General features: G+C 44.5%; 1 long non-coding RNA gene across 1 annotated transcript; it reads left to right on the top strand.

The window, feature by feature from the left end:
- Positions 1-1,583: 1,583 nt before the first annotated feature.
- LOC108919677 (uncharacterized) lies at positions 1,584-16,068 on the top strand. Its single transcript, XR_001964945.1, has 3 exons — positions 1,584-2,163; positions 15,036-15,148; positions 15,954-16,068. It is a non-coding gene; the product is annotated as an uncharacterized LOC108919677 (long non-coding RNA).
- The last annotated feature ends 6,503 nt before the right edge of the window (positions 16,069-22,571 follow it).

Consider the following 22,571-nt stretch of genomic DNA (forward strand, 5'->3'; position numbering starts at 1 on the left):
CAGATTATTCACAATTAACCTTACAGGCTTCACCATGAACTGCATCCAATGTGGATGGTACCTGTCTGGCAAATGTTACTGTAGCTTTGCCAGCAATTGCTGGCAATGAGGCCTGACACTTAGCTGCCTGAGATGCAGGGAAAGGGGAAGTTTGCCTCATTGCATTAAATCATCCATGGCATGCCAACACCTCTTCTCCATTCAGAGTGAAATCCCTGTGGCACCTCAACCAGTCAGAATGCCTTACCAAAGACTGGACACTATTCCAACTTCTCTGAGATAAAGCTTCAGTAATTTCCTCATTGTCCAGAAAGATGCTGACTACAGTCCCTGAAGGTCTAATGGATACCTGCACTGTATGACCAAAATCAAACTGAACAGAGAATAATTTAATAAATGTGCGTATATGTATATACATATATCCAGAGTTGCATTAGTTCACAGATAAACTGCAGTTATCTTTCCTTCTGGAGAGCATGAAACACATCTTTCTCATCAGTCTGGAAAGGTCATTACTGATAATGATGAGCATGTAAAATGTTTCCTTATGAAATCGCACTAAATCACAGTAGCCATCTTCAAAATCTGATACACTACTTGGAATTAATGCCGACATATGAACAGGTCGAAGGGGAGAAGCCAGGTACAAGTGAATTCTTGACCTCAAAAAAAAAAGTCTAAAATGTACTGAGGGGGTATGTAATTATGTCCGCATTATACACCTAGTAATCACTGAATTTATGCGTTTTACGTATATTTTACTTTATACTGCACATGATGATATAGTAAAATTATCCTTGTTGGCCCGATTTACCGGATGGCCCTGTTTTCTACGGGTGTGAACGAGAAATCTGGCACAGCAATCGGCTGTTTGGATCTGCTTATAATTGTTCTTCATTGGCACTACCTTTCTGAAGGGTCAGCTGCCAGAACTTATGATGCATGCATTAACTGCTGTCGGTTTTAATACATCAGAGGTGCTACGTCCAGTTCTGTCATCGTCATGACGATACCTCTTATTTTTCGCCTTTTTTGTTCATTACACGGGGGGACGCGGTGGCGCAGTGGGTTGGACCGGGTCCTGCTCTTCAGTGGGTCTGCGGTTCGAGTCCCGCTTGGGGTGCCTTGCGGCGGACTGGCGTCCCGTCCTGGGTGTGTCCCCTCCCCCTCCGGCCTTACGCCCTGTGTTACCGGGTAGGCTCCGGTTCGCCGCGACGCCATATGGGACAAGCGGTTCTGAAAATGTATGTATGTTCATTACACACTGTTCTGCGCGAAGGGAACCTTGTAGATATTGCACAAATTTCACCTAAAAGTATTCCGATGAGAAATATAAATAATGTACTTTTTAATCTCAAAACATTCACTGAATCTTGCCATGGTTAATAATGCAGTGAATACTTCCATACATACGTGCATTCTTTGGGTATGCTATGCCGGGCAGCATGAAACCACAAAGCGAGTGACAACCCAACCGCGTTGGTCCGATAGAAAAATGCATTTCTGCAAAAGATATTCACCATCTGCAACTGTTTAAATAAATCGTGCTATGAATTGATCTACTGCCAGTATTTAAACTTAAAGAAGGTTCAAGTCTTACCTGATATTCTCGTAACAGGTGGTAATCATGTAAAATTGGTAATGTGCCATTCCCTCAGTCCTTCCAATCCAAACTCTGAGAATCGATCATTTACTACTTTGAAGAAAAAATATTATAAACATTAAGGAAAACAGAACAAATCCCGCTGTCCGAATAGCCAACACCACATCCACGGCAAGCAATGTATACCGAGATGGTCGTAGCCCCAAATTAAAATAATACAATACAGTGTGTCCTTGTTGTCAATATTCCTTCATACGATAAATGATTTCCTCCATCGATCGACATCCAGTACAATCCAGGGTGAGAACTGATTCATATTTTTTATTGGCCGTCGTGCGAGAGAAAGTGGTGCTTGAACGGCTCGACGAAAACAGTGAACACCGGCTAAAATTCAAAACCGATTTATTTCAGTTGTCCATTTCCTGAGGTTTTTCTTGACGTCGCCAGTTTGCCCGATTATGTAACGCTTCTGAGGGATTTTATCAGAGGGCAGCTCATCGTACGAAAGAAGTCGAGAAAGATCTTGAAGACCAGACGGATCTGCTTTTCACTGCAGCACGGTGAGTTGGTTTGGGAAAAGGAAGCCGAGGGCTGCCTGATCTGCAGTTACACCAGCTAAACAACCTTTACACTCACACTTTCCATATCATGTCATGCATAAAAATCTTTCTAGACCCATACAATCTTTCTAGTTAAGAAACACAACGAGGAGCAGGGAACTGCGCTTCTAGTGCGTATATTCCCGTTATTTCCTTTGAGCGATAGTAAATGTCACTCGTCGTTGTGTTAATAAAAAAAAATAATTGTTATTCGCACTGTTGTCTTTTACACAGGCTTACGTCATTGGTGGAACGCAGATCCTACGCTGTCAAATGTGTTTTTTGACGGGCTGAAACCGTTTGTCAAATGTGTCATGTCCTGATCTCGGAATAGCTTCAAACTAGCCGTGCTTGTAAACCCACTGTATACCGTTGTGCATAGCATAGCAGAAAAAACGGGGGGGGGGGGGGCTGAACAGTAACACTGCTTTTCAGTACCTTTAATATAAACCAAAACAGACCTATAAATATATATATGTAATCACCTTCTGTGATTCCAAGATTTATGCGGCGCAACGAAATCGGAATTAATTAGCCTGTAAGGTTTTTATCATGATGTATTTTACATAATATTAGCATTAATTTAAGTGCCTTGTTTTATGTGATGCCCTTAAGATTAAAAATGTAAGGCGGTGACTTACCAAAATAAAAGAATGACAAAAGTAGAAGAGTCAATGTGGCATGCAGCTGTATACTGACAGCATATTATGTTTTGTGACACTCACTGGTGTTTTACTGAAACAGCTTTCTTATCTCCAGGGTAGATTCTTACCGCACATTTCAGTAGACATTTTGAGATCAGTAACTTTCCAATGAAACCATCCAACAGAAAGGCAACATTACCAGTCTTTACTAATACAGTAAACAAAATGAATCCATGTTACTCGCACACACACATTTTCAGAACCTCTTGTCCCATACGGAGTCACGGAGCCTACCCGGTAACACAGGGCGTAGGGCCGGAGGGGGAGGGGACACACCCAGGACAGGATGCCAATCCGTCGCAAGGTACCCCAAGCGGGACTCGAACCCCAGACCCACCGGAGAGTAGGACTGTGGTTCAACCCACTGCGCCACCACACCCCCTGCTCTGTACTACTCCTCACTGGCAAATGCAGAATTTTCATAGAGCTTTTACCGAGTTTTTCATAAAACAAGAAGCATGGAAAATTATAGTGTTATAATCCACACACACATTTTCAGAACTGCTTGTCCCATACGGGGTCACGGGGAACCGGAGCCTACCCGGTAACACAGGGCGTAAGGCCGGAGGGGGAGGGGACACACCCAGGACGGGACGCCAGTCCGTCGCAGGGCACCCCAAGCAGGACTTGAACCCCAGACCCACCGGAGAGCAGGACTGTGGTCCAACCCACTGCGCCACCACACCCCCTGCTCTGTACTACTCCTCACTGGCAAATGCAGAATTTTCATAGAGCTTTTACCGAGTTTTTCATAAAACAAGAAGCATGGAAAATTATAGTGTTATAATCCATTGTCTTTGTTAATGTTGTATTTTAACAAAAACACATGTATGTGCATTTTGAAGTTACCTGAACACTACACATACAAGGAACATATAGTTTGGTACAAGCAGTTGTTGACATTGGTTGGTGGGTAGTTGGATTATCATTTTGAGGGAAGATTAGATATTCTATACATTCATTCATTATTTGCAGCCACTTGTTCAATGCATGGTCATAGTGGTCCAGAGCCTGTGCCAGAATTCACCAGCTCACATATCATTGGACTGTGGTAGAAAATCAGAGAACACAGCGACATGGGAAGTACAGTACATGCAAACTTTACAAAGATCAAGCTGGATTTAAACTCACATCTGAACTCAAAGTCCATGAGCTGGTGAATTAAAATTGCCATTTGTGTATGACTGAATGCTTAGGTGTAAATGTTCTGGGATTGACTGGCATTATGGCCAGGGTGTACCCTCCCTTTTACCTGATGCTTCTGGCACAGGCTCTGGACCACTATGACCATGCATTGAACAAGTGGCTACAAATAATGAATGAATGTATAGAATATCTAATCTTCCCTCAAAATGATAATCCAACTACCCACCAACCAATGTCAACAACTGCTTGTGCCAAGCGGGCTCGCGGCGAGCCGGAGCCTATCGGGCAACACAGGGTGCAGGGCCAGAAGGGGAGGGGACACACCCAGGATGGGAAATGATAATCAAATCAGCCTATTTAGTTAAATACCAACAATATTCAAGTAACAACCATTAAATAACAATATTTTGATTTCCTGCTGCTATTTAGCTTAGTACTTAACTTCTTGTGCTACACTCACATAGTGCACCTACTAATGGAGCTCCTCTGTTAAGTATTTCGCAGCATAGGCAGTTCAGCCTCCTACTGATTAGGCTAGCTTTAATTACTAATTGAAAAGAGCATCTTGCCCAAAGTTCCATTACATGGCACCACATCCACCATGAAAGGATAGGAGGAGATAGAAACTGGATGACCATCCAGAATTCAGAAGCCTCCGTAAGTGCCGTCACCCCAGAAAGTATTAGGATAATATTAGTATTATGCAAGCACAGTATACTTTTAGATAATTCTATGACTATGTTGTCTTTACGTAATTTCAAATTTGCTGAAATAATTACAGTATTGTTATCAGCATGACTGTTTTTGTTCATTTGACAATTGCAAGGTTTTTCTTCTCCAAGCACTTGCCCTCTTGTGGGCTGTTGTGGTATTGCAGAGTTTGTCTTGGATGCCTTTACTACCAATCTTAGTGTGAAATGTGACCAAACCTGCTTGCATGTATTGAGAACGTTAAAAATATCACTTGTTTACACATGTGCAGCCTTTAAAACTTGTAGAATGTAGAGAATAAACACACCAGAGTATTTAAAATTGTAAAATGTTTTAATATTTAGCCCATTGCAAGAGTTAATCCTACTTGCAAGCTGCATCAATACTCTTTTGGTGTGTTTAATGAAGATCTGGAGACTAATGATGAATAAACTCATGAGTGGATTACACAGGGCCCCAACAGTGAATAACAAGTAACCAGTTCACAAACCTAAAAGTGCCACCAAGGGGTGCAATACTGATTATCTTCTGTAACAAATAGTTTTCAGAATGTCAGTTGAAGTGTACATTGCTGTAACGACAATTTATTCTGACATTTGTTCTTTTAGACCTTTAAACCACCTTATGTATTGCATGCATTTTTTTTCTTTTTGAATGTGGAAATGGAAAACTGTTTTGTACATCTATACATACAATTCATGGGGAGGTGTGGTGGCACAGTGGGTTTGGCCTGTGCCTTCTCTCTGGCGGGTCTGGGCTTCGAGTCCTGCTTGGGGTCCCTTGCGACGGACTGACATCCAGTCCTGGGTGTGTCCCCTCCCTCTTCGGCCCTATGCCCTGCGTTGCTGGGTTAGGCTCCGGCTCGCTGCGACCCCACTCAGGCAAAGCGGTTTCAGTGTGTATGTGTGCGCGTGTGTGTGTGTGTGTGTGTGTGTATACAATTAGATAACTGTCAGTATCTGATATACTGTATGATGGACATTCTTTGGTCTTCAGACTTGCAATGAAAGGTCATTGTGCATTACAGAACAAAAGGTAGCATATTAAGATGGGCGTTTGTATTTGGTAATGCTCAAGTACAGTAGAGAACAGTGTTGTGATTAGCTTGTGATCACTGTTAAAACAGTGGAACAATGACATTGGTGGAGACCAATGACAGCTGACCTAAGAGTGAAAAGCAATGAAAAACAGCTAACTGATGATAGCTGGCCTAAAACATTTTTAAAGGAAATTTATGTGTGACTGAAAACCAGAGCTTTATGAGTAAAAATCAAAAAGTGAAAGCAGAGAAGGACACAGATTATATCTTGATATAATCACTGAGTGCTCCATAGATGGCATCCATCCATCCATCCATCTTTCTCCGCTTTTATCCGGGGCCGGGTCGCGGGGGCAGCAGTCCGAGCAGAGTCCTCCAGACTTCCCTCTCCCCGCACACCTCCTCCAGTTCCTCTGGGGGAACCCCAAGGCGTTCCCAGGCCAGCCGGGAGACATAGTCTCTCCAACATGTCCTGGGTCTGCCCCGAGGCCTCCTCCCAGTGGGACAAGCCCGGAACACCTCCCCAGGGAGGCGTCCAGGAGGCATCCGGAACAGATGCCCGAGCCACCTCAACTGGCTCCTCTCGATGTGAAGGAGCAGCGGCTCTACTCCGAGCTCCTCCCGGGTGACTGAGCTCCTCACCCTATCCCTAAGGCTGCGCCCAGCCACTCTGCGGAGGAAACTCATTTCTGCCGCTTGTATCCGCGATCTCATTCTTTCGGTCATGATCCAGAGTTCATGACCATAGGTGAGGGTAGGAACGTAGATCGACCGGTAAATTGAGAGCTTCGCCTTACGACTCAGCTCCCTCTTCACCACAACAGACCGGTACAATGACCGCATTACTGCGGACGCCGCACCAATCCGTCTGTCAACCTGCCGCTCCATTTTTCCCTCACTCGTGAACAAGACCCCGAGATACTTAAACTCCTCCACTTGAGGGAGCAACTCCCCCCTAACCCGGAGGGGGCAATCCACCTTTTTCCGACTGAGAACCATGGCCTCGGATTTGGAGGTGCTGATTCTCATCCCCGCCGCTTCGCACTCGGCTGCAAACCTCCCCAGTGCACGCTGCAAGTCTTGACTTGATGAAGCCAACAGGACCACATCGTCCGCAAAAAGCAGAGACGAGATCTCGCGGCCACCAAAACAGACACCCTCCGTTCCCTGACTGCGCCTAGAAATTCTGTCCATAAAAATAATGAACAGAATCGGTGACAAAGGGCAGCCCTGGCGGAGTCCAACATGCACCGGGAACAGGTCTGACTTACTGCCGGCAATGCGAACCAAGCTCCTACTCCGGGCATACAGGGAACGAACAGCCCGTAGCAACGAGCCCCGAACCCCATAATCCTGAAGTACCCCCCACAGGATGCCACGGGGGACACGGTCGAATGCCTTCTCCAGGTCCACAAAACACATATGGACTGGTTGGGCAAACTCCCACGAACCCTCCAGCACCCTGGTGAGGGTATAGAGCTGGTCCAGTGTTCCACGGCCAGGGCGAAAACCGCATTGCTCCTCCTAAATCCGAGGTTCGACTATTGGTCGGATTCTCCTTTCCAGTGCCCTGGCATAGACTTTCCCAGGGAGGATAAGGAGTGTGATCCCCCTGTAGTTGGAACACAATCTCCGGTCCCCCTTCTTAAAAAGAGGGACCACCACCCCGGTCTGCCAGTCCGGAGGCACCGTTCCCGAACTCCACGCGATGCTGCAGAGGCGTGTCAGCCAAGACAGCCCCACAACATCCAGAGACTTGAGAAACTCGGGGCGGATCTCATCCACCCCCGGAGCCTTGCCGCCGAGGAGTTTTTGACTACCTCAGCAACTTCAGCCAGGGTAATGGACGAGTCCCCCTCCAAGTCCCCAGCCTCCGCTTCCTCTACGGAAGGCGTGTCGGAGGGATTGAGGAGATCCTCAAAGTACTCCTTCCACCGCCTGAGAACATCCTCAGCTGAGGTCAGCAGCGCGCCACTTCCACTGTAAACAGTGTTCGTGGAACACCGCTTCCCCCCTCTGAGTCGCCGGACGGCTTGCCAGAATCTCTTTGAGGCCGACCGAAAGTCTTCCTCCATGGCCTCACCGAACTCCTCCCAAGCCCGAGTTTTTGCCGCGGCGACTGCCAGAGCCGCGCTCCGTTTGGCCCGTCGGTACCTGTCAGCTGCTTCAGGAGTCTCATGAGCCAGCCAGGCCCGATAGAACTCCTTCTTCAGCTTGACGGCATCCCTTACTTCCGGTGTCCACCACCGTGTTCGGGGATTGCCGCCACGACAGGCGCCGGAGACCTTCTGGCCGCAGCTCCGAACCGCCGCCCCGACAATGGAGGCGCGGAACATAGTCCATTCAGACTCAATGTCCCCCACCTCCCTCGGGACCTGGTTGAAGCTCTGTCGGAGGTGGGAGTTGAAGACCTCTCTGACAGGGGCCTCCGCCAAACGTTCCCAACAGACCCTCACTATGCGTTTGGGCCTGCCAGGTCTGTCCAGCTTTTTCCCCTGCCATCGAATCCAACTCACCACCAGGTGGTGATCAGTTGACAGCTCAGCCCCTCTCTTCACCCGAGTGTCCAAGACATATGGCCGAAGGTCAGAAGAAACGACTACAAAGTCGATCATCGACCTCCGACCTAGGGTGTCCTGGTGCCAAGTGCACTGATGGACACCCTTATGCATGAACATGGTGTTCGTTATGGATAAACCGCGACTAGCACAGAAATCCAATAACAACTCACCGCTCGGGTTCAGATCAGGGAGGCCGTTTCTCCCAATCACGCCCCTCCAGGTATCACTGTCGCTGCCCACGTGGGCGTTAAAGTCCCCCAGTAGAACGACAGAGTCCCCAGTGGGAGCGCTTTCCAGCACGCCCTCAAGGGACTCCAAGAAGGCCGGGTACTCTACACTGCCGCTAGGCGCATAAGCACAAACGACAGTGAGAGACCGTTCCCTGACCCGAAGGCGTAGGGAGACGACCCTCTCATTCACCGGGGTAGACTCCAACACATGGTGGCTGAACTGGGGGGCTATTAATAAGCCCACACCAGCCCGCCGCCTCTCACCTTGGGCAACGCCAGAATAGTGGAGAGTCCACCCTCGATCGAGGAGAGTGGTTCCAGAACCCAAGCTGTGAGTGGAAGTGAGCCCGACTATATCTAGACGGTATCTCTCAACTTCCCGCACCAGCTCAGGCTCCTTCCCCGCCAGTGAGGTGACATTCCAAGTCCCAAAAACCAGAGTTGGCGCCCGAGGTTTGGGTCGGCCGGGCACTCGGCCCCAACCACCGCCCAAATCACAATGCACCGGCCCCTTACGGTTTCTCCGGCAGGTGGTGAGCCCGCCGAAGAGCGGCTCCACGTCATGGCTTCGGGCTGAGCCCGGCCAGGCCCCGTGGGCATAGACCTGGCCACCAGGCGCTTGCATGCGAGCCCCCCCCCCCAGGCCTGGCTCCAGGGTGGGGCCCCGGTGACCCCATACCGGGCGGGGTAAACGAAAGCCTTGATTTTTCCTTCATAAGGGGTTTTCGAACCGCGCTTTGTCTCGTCTGTCATCCAGGACCTGTCTGCCATGGGAGACCCTACCAGGGGCATATAGCCCCAGACAACATAGCTCCTGGACTCATTCAGGCACTCAAACCCCTCCACCACGATAAGGTGGCGGTTCACGGAGGAGTGAATTATAATTTAAACATATATTTATATCAAAGTTAAACTAACCTTTTCATATTTACTTCAGGACACTGATTCTAACAATTCACAGTTATAAATGGCCAACAAGAAACCATGTCCTCTCACTTTTTTTATTAAAATAATAGCTACACTACTGGATTAAAATAATAATTGGCATTCAATTCAATTCAATTTATTTTTATAGAGCGCTCCTCTCACAGAGCGCTTTAACATGGCCATAAGGAAAGAAAAACAAAAAAGACAGTCAACTAATGGCTACCATAATGCAGTACTTTTATAGAGCTGTAAGTATGGGGACAGCTGGTGGTGTAGTAGTTAGAAGAACTACCTTTGGACCCAAAAGTCACAGCTTCAAGCCTTACCTCTGGCTGTAGTACCCTTATCCACCCTGAACTATTCCTGTAAAATTACTCAGATGGATAAATAATTCCATTACTGGAATAATAATTTGTTATTCCAGTAATGGAATTATGAATTATTATTACAATTATTATTATAATTGTAACCTTAACATTGTAAGTTGCTTTGGATAAAAGTGTCAGCTGAATGAATAAATGTAAGTATGCCTGCTGGCCACTGGGGAAAGGAACAAAAACTCCCAACTGAAGGTTGAGGGAGGAAAAAACCTCTGGGGGTCCACGGGCCAGTGGTTGCCCACCCCTCCTGGCCATTCTAGATTAAGTAACAACTGTAAGCTGGTGTAACAAGAAATAATGATTATGTTGCTAAACAGCATCTTGGATCCCCAGCTCAGCATGGAATGTCTTGTTCGTCATGGCAGATGGACATCATTCTCTGTCAGCAAGGGATTCGTCTGTCATCACTGGCTGGCCTCCTCAGGTCTTATTTGGCAAGGTAGTGCTCAACAAGAAGATAGAACAGAGTTAGTAATTTGTTGCTTAAGTAAATTTAATATGCATTCTTATAAAAGTGATAAAAACAACCAAGGCAGGCGGAATTACATTTCGAGGTGGAATGCCTGAGTGAACATGTAAGTCTTTAGTCAGGATTTGAAAACAAACAGACGGGGCATTTCTAACAGTAACTGGTAGACTATTCCACAGTTTAGGTGCTCTATAAATAAAGGCGTCACCTCCTACTGAGGTCTTATTGATCACAGGTACTTTAAGGTAACCTGCATCTAATGAACGGAGATATCATCCCGGGATACAAGAATCAATGATCTCACAAAGGTAAGCCGGAGTAATGCCATGTACTGCCTTATAGGTCAAGAGTAGGATTTTATAATCAACTCTAAAAGTGACTGGGAGCCAATGCAACGATTTAAGTACAGGTGTTATATGGTCAGACTTCCTAGTTCAAGTGACAATTCTCACAGCAGCATTTTGTACCAACTGTAGCCCAGATACAGTCTGGTATGGACAACCCAACAATAAAGCATTACAGTAATCCAGCCTGCTGGAAACAAAAGCATGAATCAGTTTCTCAGAATCCCGTCTACATAGGAATCGCCGCAATTTAAGTTCAAGTTCAAGTTCACGTTTATCGTCATAGGTACAAGTACCGTGTACAAGTATCATGAAATTCGTATTGAGCGCTTCTCCGCAGACTATGGACAAGACAGAGACAATACAAATACTGCACAAACAAAACAATGACAATGGCAGTGAGTAATGCTAATAGCAATAACAATAAATAACGGTAACAGTAATAACAATAATACCAGTAGACAGCCAGAAAACTCAGAACGTAAGAGTGAGAATGCAAATGTTTAAAGTGTTTAAATTTAGCTATGTTTCTTAAACAACTGTGTTATATTCTGAGTGTGAGCATATTGTGTACTTCGTAGAGTTCACAGTGCTGTTCGAGGATGCTGTTGGGGAGGCATGCGAGCAGTAACTATTAAAGTATGCAGATCTGGTGGTATAGGCAAGGGACTGTGGATGGCAGGCACATGTGAGACTGGTAGAGGTAAGTGTTAGAGGGTTTGTGGCTAAATCAGCTATGACATAATTGGGGAAACTTCATATTAGAGGCGGCTCACTAGAGGCAGCGGTGAAGGAGCTGTCTAAGGCAGCTGAGAAGGCAAGTCAGTGGTTATGGTAGAAAAGAGAGCAAGGTAGTTGGGGTTACAGGTTGGAGGGAGGTGTCATGGGCCTAATCCAAGAGGTGCACACTTGATAACCTCAATGAAATACTCATGTTGGTACCCGTTTGGTTGGTGGGTTAGACTTGGTTTGTCGATTGGGTGTGATGGTTGGTTTCTGTTAGAGGGGTTGGTTTGATGGTGGGTTAGGCTTGGTTTGTTGCTGGGACTGGTTTGATGGTTGTTTTTTTTTTTTTTTTTTTTTTTGGTGGGGCTGGTTTGATGGTGGGGGGCGTGGTGGCGCGGTGGCACAGTGGGTTGGACTGGGTCCTGCTCTCTGGTGGATCTGGGGTTCAAGTCCTGCTTGGGGTGCCTTGTGATGGACTGGTGTCCTGTCCTGGGTGTGTCCCCTCCAGCCCTATGCCCTGTGTTGCTGGGTTAGGCTCTGGCTCCCTGCAACCCTGTATGGGACAAGCGGTTCAGACAGTGTGTGGTTTGATGGTTGGTATTTTTTTTTGTTAGTGGGTCTGGTGCCTCACATCTCTTGAGTTGCTTAGTGGGCATGGGCTCAAATCCAGCACAGGTTTTATGATGATAGTGGAGTTTGGCATTTTGAAGTGCACATTAAGCAAAGTATTTTTCAATTATGTGCTTAATTTGTGGTTCTTTTTTACTTTCTGCTGGAAGTTGAATGGATATTTCATTATGTGTTATTTCTCTTTTTTTTTTTGTTTTTGTCAAAAATGAAATGGAATATGCAAAAAACTCATACTAACACACACATAATTCCTAAGGGATCCTTTTTTGGACTTCCCGTTTTACTAGGGGTAAAACAGAAAACATTTTGTCAATCATCGTTAATGGAAAAGGTAAAGATTTGACAATTCAAAAGAGACAAATGACTGTTGATCTTGATTAACTGAGAGAAGCATTATGGAGATATAGCTGGATACCTACAGTGCCTTGGGTCATCTGGAGATCAAGTGTTTGAAGGTACCTCCATGCTAATATGCCATTGGGTTGCCAGAAGAAGCCCTGGCTGACTAATGATCAGCTATCATTTGTATAAGAAAATAAGAACTTTTGAGTGTCTATGGATGGATGGATCAAATGAGAGAAACAAAATTTTTTGGCCATTCATACCATTGTGTCATGTTCCTCGCAGCCGGCACATCAGTGACACCTGCCGTTTCCTAATGGGAACGGCAATAAAGAGGGAAGCCGAGGAAGCCCAGACACGGAACCTTGTTTTGCCTCCTTGTTTCCCTTCGAGCCGTGTTTCAGAGAACCTACTCCAACATCGACCTTTTGCCTGTGTATGACTGACCATGTTCTTTGCCTAGCCCTTTGTACTACGTTTGCTGATCGCCTGACCCACGCCTGCCCCTCGAGTTTGCTTTTTGGATTCTGATTCGGCTTCATTAAACATCGGTGTACGAGAACTCTGCACTTGAGTCCGTCCTTGCTACGTGCAGCCATGAAACATTGGTACATTTTGCAGCAGTAGAGGGAACCTTCTAGCATGATATTGACCCCAAAAACACGAGAGAAAGAAGTGGTTGCCAGAAAAAAAATTCAATATTTTGCGGTCACCATCAGTCTTAAGCCTGCTGAAAACCTATGGTCTGAATTAAGGAAGGCAGGCCATAAGCATAGACCATGAAGACACTGGAAAAATCACACACACATACTTTCTGAGCTACTTGTCCCATACAGGGTCATCGGGAACTAGAGCCTAACCCAGCAGCTCAGAGTGCAAGGCTGGAGGGGGAGGGGACACAACCAGGACAGGATGCCAGTCCATCACAAGGCACCCCAAGTAGGACTTGAACCCCAGACCCATGGGAGAGCAGAACCTGGTCCAAACCACTGCACCACCACACCCCCCTGGAAAAATCATGCATTGGGAAAAAAAGAAATAGGTATGCAGCAAATCTGATACATATATTGCTGGAAAAAAAACTTCTCACTTATTAATGAATACACATTTTAATAAAAGCCTGAGGTTTTCCTTTGAATACAAATGGTGGCATATGGTGACATATAGGTTCCATTTATTTTATGCTGTTTTTTGTTTAGCTTTATGAAAGGTTCCATTAATTTTGGTGACCGCTGAATTATTTTCTTAATTTTTTTTTTCTTTTTGTAGGAAAAATAGTTATCAACATGTAGATAGCAATATGTTCAGCTGTGGAGTTACACATGAAATTTACTGATGTTGATTGTTGCTGGGGGGTGTGATAGCGCAGTGGGTTTGGCCAGGGCGCGCTGTGTGCAAGATCCAGGGTTTGAGCCCTACATACAATAATACACAGGGAAAGATGTTCAACCCCTCGTGCCAAAATCAAGGGGGCCGGACACAAACCAACCATGCCACAGTACTCCATCCCTCCCAAAACCCCACATACCCCTCACCCCCACCAAACAGTTCCCTTCACATAAAAAAATAACTAAAAAAAATCAGCCCACATCATGGGCAACCACCATCCTCCTCACCGGGAGCCACCGCAAACACTTTGTTGGGGTTGTCAAGTGGCCACCTTCCTTTGTTGATGTTTCATTGAATTGAGCCCACGACACCTCCAGAAGGCTCAACAGCGAGATCTGGCGTCCCAGACCCACCCCCCCTCCATGCCCACAGTGCCATCCCAGCAACTCCACCCACCAAAAAAACCTCCCACTCCAGCCATACATCAACCACCAACAAACCAACCAACACCCCACATCAGCATATGGAGGTGACAACAAAACTCAAACCATTTGATGTTCACATAGGCAAGTACTCCCCACTCAAGTGTGCTTCCCCCAAACACCCTGGTGCCTCCTCATCCACAACCACTGACTGGATCTTTCTGCTACCTCTGACAAGCTTTTAATCGCTGCTCGTAACAACTGACCCCTAAAACCAAACTCCAACAGTAGCAACGTGGCTGATTTTGCAACAAACCCTCTTGTACCAATCTCCACCAGTCTAATAACGCACTGCCAGCCTCGCTCCCTCACCTCACCAGCCAACTCAGTGTACTTCAATTTCTTCCTCTCAAAGGCATCTTCCAATGCGTCTTTGAAGGGTATCGTTAATTCAATGAAGTACACTATCCGTGTGCCCTCGGAGTACAGCACAGTATCGGGTCTCAGTGCCGTGAACGCAATGCACTGTGACATCTGCAGGTGTTTTCACACGTACGCTACCAACTTCCAGTCACGCACTTCACCCCACTTAAAACTCGTATCACCACCACCACGCGCGTGACATGCAACGCTCTCCCCCTCTTGCACTTGGGGTGCTTTGGAGCATACTGGTGTTCTGTGCGACATGTGTCCCCTCCCTCTTCTAACCTTGCTCCCTGTTTTGCCAGGTTAGGTTCCGGTTTGTCGTGACTGCTGCTCCAGACAAGCGATTGTAGATCGTGTGTGTGTGACTGTTGATGCTTTTCCCCAATACAACTTACAATGATTTACCAATTTGGGTAATTCTCACTGGAGCTTTTCTACATTTCTTAGGTGTATTGCAACAGGAGATGGGACCTGGGAACTCCATGTCTGAAGGGAGAGGCTTTAAGAACTATGAAACCCTTTGGTATCAACAATTTGATATCATCATGAAATATCATCAGGTAATCTATATGCAGAGTGTTGTCCAAGATACAATGGGGGTGCGGTGGCGCAGTGGGTTGGGCCACAGTCCTACTCTCCGGTGGGTCTGGGATTCGAGTCCCGCTTGGGGTGCCTTGTGGCAGACTGGCGTCCCGTCCTGGGTGTGTCCCCTCCCCCTCCGGCCTTACGCCCTGTGTTACCGGGTAGGCTCCGGTTCCCTGCGACCCCGTATGGGACAAGCAGTTCAGAAAATGTGTGTGTGTGTGTGTGTGTGTGTGTGTGTGTGTCCAAGATACACTAAGAACATCTCAGACTAGCTTATTAGTCTGTTGCTCTTTTCAGGTAATAAAATCTGAGTGTGGTAATGAAAATGGACATCAGGAATAACCATGAAATCATTGAACATTTTAAGAACTGCATAATGATGTGGTTTTACATTTTGCAAAGTAATTACATTTCTCCATTGAACTAGTTATTTCTTGTTATTACATATAGGAGTAATGCAATGATGAAAATATATCTTTTGAGGACAGTGAAATGTGCAAAAATACCAGATTTACTAATTCAGAAGTTTATGCATTTGAAAACAGTGACTGGTGATGTAACAATAAGTATTTTTTTATGTATTAATTTTATTTATTACAGCAGGACCTGCACAGGGAGTGATAGTATCACAGGGGGTAGCGCTGCTGCTTCACAGTGCCTGGACTGCTCGAGAATAGTTTTAAAGCTAGTTTAGTCTGCATGGAGTTTGCATACAATTCAAAGTGGACTGCTATCCTACGCAGGACGAACCTTTTTTAACCTAGTGTCTTTGAATAACAGGGTAGGCCGTGGACCACCAGAACCGTTACAAGGATAAGCAATGAATGAAAATTAGACTGAGGAGCTTCAGAAGTCCGACAGAATCAAGCAATAAAATGTATTATATGTCCAATAAAATTTGTCTTCTGAATGTAGAGCCTCTCTGAATTTATTAACCATATCAATTTACACACACAGTGTCTACAACTGCTTGTACTGAGTGGGGTTGTGGCGAGTCAGAGCTGAACCCAGCAATACTGTGTACAAGGCTGGAGAAGGAGGGGGGACACCCCAGACAGGATGCCAGTCCGCCACAAGACACCCCAAGCAGGACTTGATCCGCAGACCTGCCACAGAGCGGGCCCTGGCCAAAACCGCTGTGGTACCGTGCCCATATCAATTATGAAAATTCAATTTTCAAATGGTTTGTAACTCTCTTTTCCTTCTCAGTTTGGTAGGAATGAATAAAGCTACATTCTGTAAGCAAGCAGCTATTTTCACTTTATTTGCAGCAGACTTTACATCCTGTTGATCATATATACAGTTTCTGTTTTTATGCAAGATGGAAAGAATACCAATCATCTCACACCCCTCCCAACAAATCTCAATTTGTGTCCACTAAGCTTCCTCACTGTATACGGCTGAGATAACACAGCAGGAAGTGTGATGAAGATGTGTATTATTTTGCTGAAAGTAACAAAGTCACTGTTTCTGAAAGGCCTTATTAAACATAATGACAGTACAGCAAACATCATACTGAAATTATATCTTAAATGGTACCTGAGATATCTTTCAGGGTCACTGGAAAATCATGTATTTGATGCACTGTCATAGTGCCTTCTTTGAGGTATTTTTTGCTAATTGTCATTTGCAGTTTAGTGGTAAATCAATGATGGGGGTGCGGTGGCGCAGTGGGTTGGACCACAGTCCTGCTCTTTGGTGGGTTTAGGGTTTGAGTCCCGCTTGGGGTGCCTTGCGACGGACTGGCGTCCCGTCCTGGGTGTGTCCCCTCCCCCTCCGGCCTTGCGCTCTGAGTTGCCGGGTTAGGCTCCGGTTCCCCGTGACCCCGTATGGGACAAGCGGTTCTGAAACTGTGTGTGTGGTAAATCAATGAAATTTGCAATTTGGAAAATAATTGCTGAATGGAAATTAAAAGTTTTCTTCATTTAGAAATCTGATTGTTAGAGATTTGTTTGGAATTGCTAACTTCTGTTAAGTGCTGTAATTGACACTGGCTAATGAAATCCATGAAAAAAAGACAGCCAACAGTGAGGAGGCCTTGCTATTGGTTCACAGTGAAAGTGACAATTCTAATGAATTCTGGAATATCTGGACACCCTTCTGAAAGTTATTAGAAAGTGCTACACAATCACACCCATGATAAATTGTATCCTTTTGACCCTGAGCTTTATGTATGTGTACAAGTACTTTTTCTCAGTGTACTATTTATCTGTATGCTGTTTTGACCCTGTGCTGTGCATAAAACTAATAAAAAATGTTTTAATGAAAACATTAAATGAACTATCCTTGCCACAAACTCAAAAGTAAATGTTAATTTAGTTAGATGAAATTAACTTATTACTCTCTATGATATGTGTTTTGAGTTTGTTTCCCCTCTTGGGTAATGTGAGGTACAGGGGAATTAGAAAGTGAGAGCAGCAAAACTGTCATGCAAAAACCTTGAGTCTACATTTGCCCAGGCTCTTTATTGTCAAAGACATCAGAAACTTTAGAGAACAACAAAAAAATGACAGGACCTGCTAGTAATGAAAAACGTCCCCAAAGGAAAACAAAAGAGTGATGAAGGATAAAATAAACTGTCAAGGGCACACCTTGGCTTCACTAGCTCTGCAGTGTTTTCAGTTTGTCTGAGTCCACCAGGATGGTAAACATTAATTTCCATCACTACCTGCTTCCCCTGATCTGTTGATGATTCTGCTGAGGGCATGCCAGCCACGACCTGTCCAGAAGGAACAAGGCACAGCATTCATTGGCAAGCTTCCCAGGTCCAGCTAGTCTCCTCTGTTTCCACCTGGTTCCCTTATACCCTTGGGTATTATGAATTACAAACATAAACTATTTTGGTGAACTTATCCTTTCTTTTAATAGCAATTAATTTTCTTGTATTTCAGACAGTTTTACATTTATCTGATGCTTTTTATCCAAAGCAACTTATAGTGTTAAGGTACCTAGAGTTATTTACCCATTTACATAGCTAATGGCTGTCTCTGAAGTTTGAAGACTTTCTTCAGAGCTGCAGGTACTCCACATTTCTGTAATCATAAAAATGGGAAGTTGACATTACCGCCATCTATCTCAATAATTATCTTGTGCTACTTACTCCAACTGTCTTGCACTATTACAGTGACTCAGTTAAGTGACACTTTTCTCCAAAGCACCTTACAATGTTAAGCTGTTTACAATTATTTACTTCTTTATATAGCCAGCTAAGTTTTTTAATGGTATTACAGCTGGAGGCAAGTTTCAAACTCCCAACATTTGGGTCTAAAAGCAGCAACTCTAACCACTATGCTACCATCTGTCCTAGTTAGTAACACACCCGGAGCCCAAAAATTCTACTCATTGTTATATCAAATACAAACACACCCCTTTAAAGTAACAGAAGTTCATAAATAATATTGGCCAAAGCAAAATAGTCATAAACTGAAAATCTAAAATTTTATCAAAGCCATGATTATAAAAACTACTTTTAATATACATTCACAAACATATTGGCCACTCAGCCTTCATTTGTGTAAGAGTATGGCTGCTAAGTTATTCGTATTTCTTTTCTAATTTTTATAAAAGCAGTACGTTCAAGGGTAGCTTTTCCTGCTCAGAACTAGCACCTTTTTTCTGTTATACTGCTGTGCTTCAACTTTGAAAGTTAACATTGTCAACATATATATTATATATATATATAGTTTCTCTTGAGGTTTTCACAGAACTTAAACCATGAATTAACTGATGGACACTTCTATGTTTTCATTGATCGTAATGTGACTTCATTTAGCACATACTTTTCTCCAAAGCAACTTACAATGGACACTATGTAGTGTTATTAACTCACACAGCTTATTCACCAAGGTGATTTACACTACTAGATACAATACTTGCAACAAGTAACTCACACATACATCAGTGGAGCACACTCTCTAAAACACTCACAAAGTGAAAGTAAACCTGAACAGCATGTCTTTGGAATGTGGGAAGAAACTCACAGACACAGGGAGAACATGCAAACTCCACACAGAATAAGGGGGGCTTGAACCCTTGTCTTCTCACATTACTCATCTATTGTAAGACAGCAGCACTACTCACTGTGCCAGCAAGCTACCATCTCTTCATAGATTCTCTAGAATGTGATCTATACAGCCATCTAAAGCCATTTCGATATAAATTTTGACATTATGCTAAATAAAATTTGATTGATTAAACATTTAGTCTTTAAGAAATGATAAAAGTATTACAGCAAATTGATAACAGAATAGGGCCATTTGCACTACAGCTATTACTCATGTGGATCCCTATGTAATCTCAATCTGGGCAGCATTCCCACCAGGAGTTTGATTGGGCAATTATGGCCAATTATGAAGCAGGGCATACTAACAGGACTATTGGCAACACATTTTTCTTTTTTTTTTAACTTGTGCTGTAAAGTAATCTCTGAGGGAGAAAGAATCGTCGGGGTGTGTTACTATCCGTGAACAAACAAGAGGCAGACCTAGTGACATTTAGATTCAACAGCACAGTACAAGTCAGCTGCGTGGTCCTTTGGCCCCATAGTGATAGTCTTAAGTGATTTTAAAGTGAAATCAATGCAAATTAAAGCTTTTGTGTGAGTGAACACAGACCGATCATAAGAAGAATTTATCTGAACACAAACAGGCAAAACAGAAATAACATTCATAATGAGAAAAAAGGGCAATGCCGCTGCTGCTAACATTACATTAATGACTGACTTATCCAAGCCTTTTATGCAGATTCAGCAAATTTGTGTAAAATATGTATGTTTCCCAGCACACTCTACTCAACATTCTCGATAAAGCATTTGTCAGGGAACTTTGCCATAAGAGACTCTGTCCAGTTGCTGAGTTTCAGATTCAGGTGACAACTTTTGATTTCCTTTAAAATACAGATATTGTCTTAACCTGAATTTCATACACAGAGGCACTAAGTGAACTTGTCAATATAATAGAAGAGGGCAGAGCCTATTGTATATAGCGTCTTCAGTTTTGAGGCAGACCAAAAATAAGAACACTGGAGAGGAATAGTATTGAACAAAAGACGAGAATTGCTGATTGGGCATTTGTATCTGTAAATGGAACACTTTTTTTCTGTTCTGTGATTTTAGACAGATTTGTACAGCTCTGGGTACTAGTAAATTCAGGTACCACCTAAAATTATTAATTTAAATATATGTTTGAGTTTTTTACTGTAATATTTACACATTTGTTTGATGGAACAGTTGCACTGTAAAGTTAAAAAAAAAAAAAAAAAAAAAAACATATTTTACAATGAAAATAGTAAAACTAAAGTGCAGACCAAAAATTCTGGTATAAGTTTATGTGAATATAAAGTATTTCATTTATCATACATTTCATCAGGGGGTGTGGTGGCGCAGTGGGTTGGACCACAGTTCTGCTTTCCAGTGGGTCTGGGGTTTGAGTCCCACTTGGGGTGCCTTGCGACGGACTGGCGTCCCGTCCTGGGTGTGTCTCCTCCTCCTCCGGCCTTACGCCCTGTGTTACCGGGTAGGCTCCGGTTCCCCGTGACCCCGTATGGGACAAGCGGTTCTGAAAGTGTGTGTGTGTGTGTGTGTGTGTGTGTCTTGAGTGAGATATCCACCTTCTACAGTTTCTGAAGCGATGTCCTAATTTATGTAGTCACCTTCTCTGTACCCTTCCCCCATCCTCTACCTGCACCCATACTCTAACACACATATGAACACCTTTCCTCAAAAATCTGAATGTTGTCTGTTTGTCTTTCTGTTGTCTTTCTTCCCTGTGTTTCATCCTGTAGCTACTTCAACATATTGATGATCAGCACGCTAAACTGCATATGATCCATGAAAATTTTGTACACAGTGCAAAGTTTTCACCACTCTGGCATGGTAAGGAACTCTTTCCACTGTACTCTCCACTTTTGGACCACATCAAGGACTTCTTTTCTGCATGGAAGTGGAAAGTTTACAACCACCAACCTCACAATCATCTTTGATGGAGGCAATGTCTGCAAAGTGAGTGCATCACTGCAGATGACTTTGCTGAGTAATTACATTTACATTACATTTATATTTATTCATTTAGCAGATGCTTTTCTCCAAAGCGACGTAGATCTCAGCAAAAGTACAATTTATGCATTACATTGAGAGAAGGAGACATAGCTGCAGACATGAAAGTCTCAAGCAAACCTTGTTCGTTACCTACCACTTGTTGCACCGAGGTTCATCGATCGAGTAGGTGCATAAAACACAGGATAAACAAATCTTGATACCCTCCCACCAATTTTTATTTTTTTTTTTTAAATATTAGAAGATACACAAATGAGGAAGTATAATGCCAGAGTAGTGACTGGATAAAGGTTGTATCTGGGGATGCTTATGGAGTTATGATGCGTGAACAATTACACCGTAAATCAGCTGGAGAGATCTTGGGCAAAGTGGATCTGGAAAAGGTGAGTTTTCAGACCCTTCTTGAAGATAGACAGAGTTTCCGCAGTTCTGAATGTCAGGGGAAGGTCATTCCACCACAACGGACCCAGAACCAAGAACCTCCGAGCTTTGCCTTTCGTGCGCGGGACCACCAGGCAAGCAGAAGTAGACGAGCGAAGGGGCCTAGCTGGGGTGTAGCGGTTGATTAAGTCTTGGAAATAGCTGGGAGCAGTTCTGTTGATGCATTTGTATACAGTAACCAGGGTCTTCAATTTGATTCTGGCAGCTATAGGAAGCCAGTGCAGAGAAAAGAGTAGAGAAGATACATGGGAGCGCTTTGGCAAATCAAACAAAATTTGTGCAGCAGCATTCTGCAGAAGCTGCAGAGGTTTGATGGCATTAGCAGGAAGGCCACACAGGAGAACGTTGCAGTAGTCCAGATGGGAAGTCACCATGGCCTGGACAAGTAGTTGGGTGTAGTCAGTAGTGAGGTAGGGACGGATCCTTCAAATATTATGCCAAATGTATCTGCAAGACCAGGTTGTGGCTTCGATATGTTAAGAGAATGACAGACTCGCATCAACTGTTACTCCCAGACTCTTAGCGAAGGAGCTAGGGGAAATGAGTGAGTTGTCCAGTTTGATCGACAGGTCATGACATGAGGACAGGCCAGCTGGGAGGTAAGGAATCTCTGTTTTGGATAGGTTGAGTTGGAGGTGGTGATCATACATCCATGAAGAGATGTCCGATAGGCAGGCAGCAACGCGTGCGGAGATGTCTGACGCACCAGGTGGAAAGGAAAGGAAGAGCTGGGTATCATCAGCATAGCAATGTTATTTGAATCCATGGGAGGCTATGACCAGACCGAGGGAGGAGGTGTAGATGGAGAAAAGAAGAGGGCCCAATACCGGCTGAGAGAGGCAGAGGAGAAGAACGAGAGCTCCGCCAGACCACTTGATAGGATCTGCCAGAGAGGTAGGACTCAA

Source organism: Scleropages formosus, chromosome 16 (genome assembly GCF_900964775.1).
Source record: "Scleropages formosus chromosome 16, fSclFor1.1, whole genome shotgun sequence".
Lineage (NCBI taxonomy): Eukaryota > Metazoa > Chordata > Actinopteri > Osteoglossiformes > Osteoglossidae > Scleropages > Scleropages formosus.